The following is a 7882-nucleotide window of genomic DNA, read 5'->3' on the forward strand; positions in this document are numbered from 1 at the left end:
GATTATTTTTAAGCAACCCAACAAATTATTCTGCAGTAATCATGATTAAAGTTACATAGATCCAAGCACAGTGTGTTTTGTTTTCTGTAACTAGATATCCTCAATCTTTTATCATTGATGTTCCTGCATAATTCATCTCATTCTCTGGATAAAAGAAAAGCACACTGTTATGATATGTACAGAATAATCCTTGAGTAATAAGGATATGCACATGGAAACGTTTATGAGAGCAGTCATGAATAATTATTCAGCCACACACAGATACACTAAATTGAGGTAAAGTTTACTTTAACAAATAGCACAGTCCAATAAATGGTCCAGGTCATATACGTTTTACAGTCCAAAGAATATCCAATTACCGTTTGCCTTTGTCATTTACAGTAAACAAAGATATCAAAGTATAAGCACATCATAAATACAACAGAGAACCTTAGATAGCAACAGAATGTCAGAGATACAGAATGTCAGAGAGAGCAAGCCATGATCTCTAGCTCCCTCTTATGGCAATTCGTAATACAATCAACCAATCGGAACATAGTACAAATCAATACAGTGACTTTGTCTTACAAATATACATTGTTGGTTTATATATTGCCAACCCAATTAATTGGTGGATAGATTCCTAACGTTCTCCCCTTTGGTAGGTCAATATATAATACATTATATCTTTAAACCATAATCCTCACAATGCTCTTTATGCTTAATTGCACCTTGAGCTTTCATGAAATGATCTGCAATATTATGTTCAGTCATGCAGTATTCTAACTGAATTAATTTATTTTGAACACACTGTCTAATGTTCAAATATCTCAAATCAGTATGTTTAGACCTTGTTTTAACAGCTAAATTAGTAACCATACTAATTGTAGATTAATTGTCTTCATAAACAGTAAATGGATCAAGTACAGTAATTCCATTATCCTTCAACAATTGTTTATAATATATCAATTCTGTACACATCAATGATAAACATGAGAATTCCACTTCCATAGTGGATAAACTAATATGTTGTTGCCTAATAGACTTCCATCCCATTAAAGCATTACCAACATTAGCACTACTTGATGTTGACTTACGAGTCATTATATCAGTAGCAAAACTTGCATCAGCATATGCAGTTAACACTAATTCATTACTTGGTTCTAAATATAATGAATAATGGACTGTGTATTTTAAAAACCTAATTATTCGCTTAGCTGCTTGCCAATGCCTTTCATTTGGTTCAGCATTATACCTAGCCAATTGGTTTAAAGTGTAAGATATATCTGGTCTAGACCAATTACTCAGATATGGCAGACTACCTATTAAGGATTGATATATTTCCTTATCAAACATAGGACTTTTAATATCACTTTGTGTAAATTCCTTACTCATTGGTGTCTTAGCAGATTTACAATGCTCCATGTTATAGCATTTTAATAATTGGCTAGTCTTCTTGACTTGCGAAATTTTAAAACCTTTATTCGTTTTCACTATATCAAGACCTAAATAATGCTTAATTTCCCCTAAATTTCTAATCCTGAACTTTTTCTGTAATCTATAAACAATGCCATTTGTTTCTTGTTCAGTTTTAGTTATAATTGCTATGTCATCCATAAATCACAGTAATAGAGAAATTAAACCATCTTTTTCTCTTCGGAACAAACAAGAATCAGCTATACCAGCTTCAAAACCTATTGAAACTAATTCCTTTACAATACATTTATTCCATTCATAACTGGATTGCTTTAGACCAGGCTTGTCCAACCTGCGGCCCAAGGGCCGCATGCGGCCCAAGTCACCTTGTAATGCGGCCCAGTGCCCACCCCAACCTTTGTGCCAGAGCCAGTGAGGAGGAGGAGGAGAAGCAGGCGCGAGGCAGGGCGAGGCGAGCGCCAGGCTAAGGAGCAACAGAAAAAGCAGGCACCATCAGAGCGCCACCTCCTGCTATTGCCACCACCACCATCGCCGCTGCTTCTGCCCCCGCCGCTTCTGCCCCCGCTGCCACTTCTGCCCCTGCCGTCGCTGCCGCTTCTGCCCCCGCCGCCTCCACTTCTGCCCCCGCCACCACTGCTGCTTCTGCCCCGCCGCTGCTTCTGCCTCTGCCGCTGCTGCTGCTTCTGCCTTCCAGTCCTGCCTCATCCAGCCGGGCCATTTGCAGGAGGAGAGGTAGGCGCGAGGCGGGCAAGCTTTCTCCCCCCACCCCTGCAAAATTTGGCCGGAAAATAAACCATGATAAAAAAACCGTGATAAAAAAACTGTGATAAAAAATAAATAATTTTTAATAAATAATTAATAATAAAAACATCTCACTAACTTCATTTCCAAATAAATTTAATATGTTAACTATGTTTTCTATGGTTTTTTTGGATGATCAGGTATTGTTACTGTTATTTTATTTTATGTGCGGCCCAAACCATATTTTCATCTTCTAATGTGGCCCAGGGAAGGTGAAAGGTTGGACACCCCTGCTTTAAACCTAATGGCTTTTTCATATAAATGGTATGTTGTAAAGGTGCATGTAGATATGCAGTTTCAACATCTACATGGTTTATTTTACATTTATTCTTAGCTGCCGAAACTAATACTGCTCTCAATGTATTTGCTCTCAGACTAGGTGCAAACACTTTATCATAGTCCTTATCTGACTGAGCAAATTCTTAAGCAACTAATCTTGCTTTATGGGTAATAGTTGCATCCACACCAGTCTTTATCTTACACACCCATTTGCAACCTATTGCACGTTCACCTGGTGGTAATTTTACATCCTTAAACACTTCTAAATCCTTTAACGATTTTAACTCCCTATTCATACCTTCCTGCCAAGCTAGCTGATCCTTTACAGTTTTATTTCATTGAAGTTAGAAGGTTCTGTATTAACCTGACATACAATACTTGCTTGAAATCTGTCAGGTGGACGTCTCTCCCTAGTTGACCTTCTAGGCAACTCAGTACATGTTGTTGGCATGTCCTCTTCCTTTACCTCCCCTATCAAATCCTCGTCTTCTATAGTAATAGATGGTTCTTCTTTTGATGATTCCTCCATTGAGGATTCCTCCACTATCTTATCATCAATATTATTATCATTAGGATTATTGGTAAACAATGGAGTATCAACAACAACACTATCCTGTACCTTATTATATTCCTGTTCAAGCTTTCTCCAGCCAACATGCTCCAGAAATTTAGCACTTGCACTGCAATATACATTAGTAATACCTGGCTTCCAAAATCTAAATGATCTATGATTAGCTTCATAACCTACAAAATATAATTGTCTCGCTCTATGTTGTCCCTTTCGCCTTACTTGCGTGGGAATATAAACTCATGCTGGGATTCCAAATGTATGTAAATAATTGAGATCTGTTTTTTTTCTATTCCAATGAGTAAATGGTAATTCACCTGTTGTTGAATTCACTATGTTATTCAAAACATGGTTAGCACACATTATTGCTTCACCCCAAAGTTTCTCTGATAAACCAGAATCCGAAATCCTAGTCCTAGCCAGAGCCTGTAATGTTTGTCTTCTATGTTCAATATATGAGTTATGTTGAGGTCTATAAGGAGCAGAACGTTTAGGTTCAATGCCAGCTTTCTGTAACATGGCTTCAAATTTTCTATTGGTAAATGCAGTACCATTATCTGTTACTAAGCTAATAATTTGCTGTTTCTTTTTCAGCAAATTTTAGCCAGTTTACAAAATACTGGCATGTTTCTGTCTTCATTTTCATTAAATAACAGAAACCATATCTGGAAAAATGATCAATTATATTTAATATGCATCAGGCTTCACCTAAACTAGATTTCTTAGGTCCAATAATATCAGCAAAAACAACCTCTAATGGTTCACTGGTTTTGAATCCATTTACCCTATTTGCAGGAGTTACCTTGTTTTTTTCTTGATTGCAAGCATTGCAATTTAAATACTTTGTACAAGGTTTTAATTTTATACCATTAGATAACTCAACAGTTTTCTTTAGCATTTTGAAATGTATATGTCCCATATGTCTATGGAGCAAATGGATACATTCATCATGAGGCTTTTTATTCTCATAAACTGAGTTAGCATTAATTAATGGATTATCATGTATAAGAAATAAACCATTATCCAATCATGCAGTAATGCTTTTACCCTGTTTTTCAATTAAACATTTTATCGCCCTGAAAAGTTACAACAAATCCTGCTTTTACCATTGCTCTTACAGATAGCAAGTTAAATATCATTCTAGGGACATATAACACCACTGGAAGCCAGGAAAAGGATCTTACTTCATTTGATATAAATATTAAATGTGCAGCAGCTGGAAGAAGTTCATTTTATTTATTTATTAAATTTATATGCTACCCATATCACTATTCAAAGCATCTTTTAGGTCTCAAAGCAAGTTAAAAGGAGTCAGTTAGGAGAAGGAGGAGAAATGAGAAGACATATTCAAAACTTGCAGAATGAATCTGAAAATAAAACAATCACCACAGTAATACCATTATTAGGGCCTCCATAGGAAGGAAGAGGATCAAACATCAAAATAACAGCTGTGACTCCATGATCAGTGCCTTGCCTCTTTTTATCACGTGTGATACAAGTAAAAAAAGGTGGAACTTTGACTATCTTATTGTGGCTGCCCATTTTAACCCTGTTGATCTTCCTGCAGATGTCCCTGATTATTATAGAAACTCGTACCATAGACTGAAAAGGGTTTCAAATGAGTAATTGAAAAGAATAAGACCTATGACAACTTGCTGTGGCCAACTCACCACAGCCAACTTGTTGCAGCCAACTCTCTGTGGCCAACTTGCCACAGAACAATTCACCATGGCCAACTTGCCACAGAACAATTCACCATGGCCAACTCACCATAGGACAACTCACTATGGGACAAGAGTTACACCAATAATGAAGAAATAATGGAATAGAATCATTAAAGAAAGGATGCCAAAGGAGGGATAAATGAAATGTGAATGATAAATATTTAAATATTTTTAAAATTATTTCAGATATTTAAATTGAATTGTTGATTTGTCCCACATTGAATGTCCCATGGTGAGTTGTCCATGGTAAGTTGTCCTGCAGTGAGTTGCCCATGGTGAATTGGCCACACTGAATTGGCCATGGCAAGTTGACCATGGTGAATTGGCTGTGGTGAGTTGTCCCATTCCAGCTACAGCAATTCTTCTATGAGGAGAGAGGCTGCAGTATCTGGAGTATGGAGTAAGAGAAAGGCAAGTTATTGGGCTATGTAAAATTATTCATAGTATGAAAGATATGTATAGAATTGTTCTCTCACACACACAATATAAGAATTTTGGGTACAGTGTTAAAACTAAATACAAAGAGCTTTAGGACCAAGCAAAGGCAATTCTGCCCTCCTTCACACAATTCATACTTAAACAGAAAGATTTGCTATCTTCAGTATAGGGATAATCATGTCATTCTTTCATTTTAAAATGGTTTAGAATGATTAATACTGATTAATTAATCAGGCTTCTTGTGATGGCCCTTTCTCCAGAAAACATCTCTGCATATTGTCATTATCCCTATTATCCCTAAGCTTTTCAAGAACTGTTATAATGTGAGTTTTTTAGGAAGGCATCAGAGCATGAAACAGGTTATACTGGAGTAACTGCTTATGGGTTACTGTTCCTACTGCTCTGTTGTTGTTTATGATTTTTAATGTTTATTTTATGTTTTGTCCTTTAATGACCCGTAATCCCTTACATCAGGGTGGATTCAGGGCAACTGAATGGAGCTGAGTGTTTACTGGCCAGTTGCCCTTCCTTTGCCAATTATCTGTTCACAGCAGATAATTACTCATTGGGCCCAGAGAGAGAAATATGTGCTGCTACCTAGGATCAAACTCACAGCCTCCTGATTGTGAAGCGAGAGCTCCACCTCTAGGCCACTGTACCACTCAATCTAAAGTCTTTGGACTAAATATTATTGAAGTTCAGGGTCAGTAAGTAAGTAAATTTATATTGTATGCCACCCAGAATAGTGTTATCTCAGATAAGTAACTATATAAATTAACAAATACATAACATTAATTTTGAAAATAATCCATTAATGGCCATTAGTCTTAATGTCTACCAGAATCATAAGCAGCATGCCTTAGATGTTAGTTGCTAGAGCTGTAGAAGAAGCCTATCACCCTTCTACCCATGTCTGTGAATTTGTTGATGCTAATTTTGCTAGTGATACAAAATATTGGACTACATAGACATAGCCTAATCTACCTAGGTTTTATATTTATTTTATATAATTAAGTTATACCAATATCGTATATTGCATATAAAGCATTATTGGATCCCAACCAATTAATTTTACAAAATGTTTTTGACTTGAAAATCAAAATGCAGGGAATCTCTCTCTCTTCTTCAAAAGATCTTACCCTTACTATAATTGTATTCAAATATAAAAAGAATCACAGGACAGAGCTTCCAGCCACCTCATGAATTAAGTGGAATCCCTACTTCTATCCTCTGTAAAAAAAAAAAAAATCCTCCCTAGCAGCAGCCACTTATCTGCCTGATGGCCTTGTACTTACAGCTTCTTGATGGCTTCCCCTTTGACTTTTCCCTTGCAAACTTCCCACAAGCAAAGTAAATGGGGGGGCTGCTACATATTTCAGAGAAGGAAGGAAGGAAGGAAGGAAGGAGAGGGAGATTTCCAAAAGGAAACTTAGGAGGGAAGCTGGCAGGAAAGAAAAAGTCACTCCCACTGCTTTTTTGCTTAACTATGGTTATTATTTTGTTTCTCTGTTCAGCAAATGAAATAACTATGGAACGATGACACAACAGAGCCTCCATTGTCTAATTCTTTGTAAAGTTCATCTGACAAACTAACTTTGTGGGAAGTGGTAAAATATGGCCCAGCCATTCTCTCAGGCCTAGAAAGAAGGGAATGGAAAGCACAATAAAGTGCCAAGAAAACCGCAGGGATTTGTCCAGGCACCTACCAGGAGTCAAGATTCACTCACACACACACACACTCAAACATTCTATTTATCAGTCATATATGTATATATATACAGTGTTTTGTGTGTGTGTGTGTTTAGTAACAGAACCATTTAAAATACTTTAATAAGGAAACGTGAAATAAAGTAACTCTACCTGTACTCTCTCACTCTTTCTCAGTAGGAGAATATTAAATCTCTTCTTTATTTCAGGACAACTGTGCAGTGTCTCAGACTCTTTAAAACTACAAGGATGTTGTGTTTCACAGGCATTCTCTGCTTTATGTCGGGGATCCCCCAACCTTCGGGCTGGGGCCCACTGCTGGGCCCTGGCCCATTTAGAACCAGGCTACACAAATGGTGTGTGTGTGTTAATCTGCTTTTCTGAAAGTGGCACATGTGAAACCATTCTCCCCAATCCCCACACTACTACCTCCGCCAGTCTTCCAAGCTGGAAAGATTGGAGACCACTGCTTTATGTCAATGGAATCTCGAAGTAAACTCTCCCAATATGCAAATAATCTAGGGACATATTCTGTTTTCTTTATGAATTAAACAAAAGTTTATTACATAAAATACCTGAAAAAAATACTTATTCTTTTAGCATACATCTGGCACTTTGAAATTAGAAGCCTCTACCACTTAATTTTCAGGATAATTTTTCTCACTATTCTTCTTATTCAATTAAAATATTTTTCTTTAGAATCAAAAGAATTAGGACTTCCAAGTGCTCATTCTTTCAGTAATTATTCAGAAGGCAACGAACTACTGAATTCTTGACCGCAAAATGAGACTATGAGTAAAGCCTTCAATGGCTTTTGAGACAGAATCAAGAACAAGGACAAGAGGAAGTACAATATTTCTTGATCTGTGATATCTTCAGCATAGTATCATATATTTTCCATGGAAAACACACTATCGCTTCCCCTCATGAGGAAATACAGTGCAGAATT

This window comes from Pseudonaja textilis, chromosome 1 (genome assembly GCF_049901715.1).
Source record: "Pseudonaja textilis isolate UNSWEBS1 chromosome 1, rPseTex1.2, whole genome shotgun sequence".
Classification (NCBI taxonomy): Eukaryota; Metazoa; Chordata; class Lepidosauria; order Squamata; family Elapidae; genus Pseudonaja; species Pseudonaja textilis.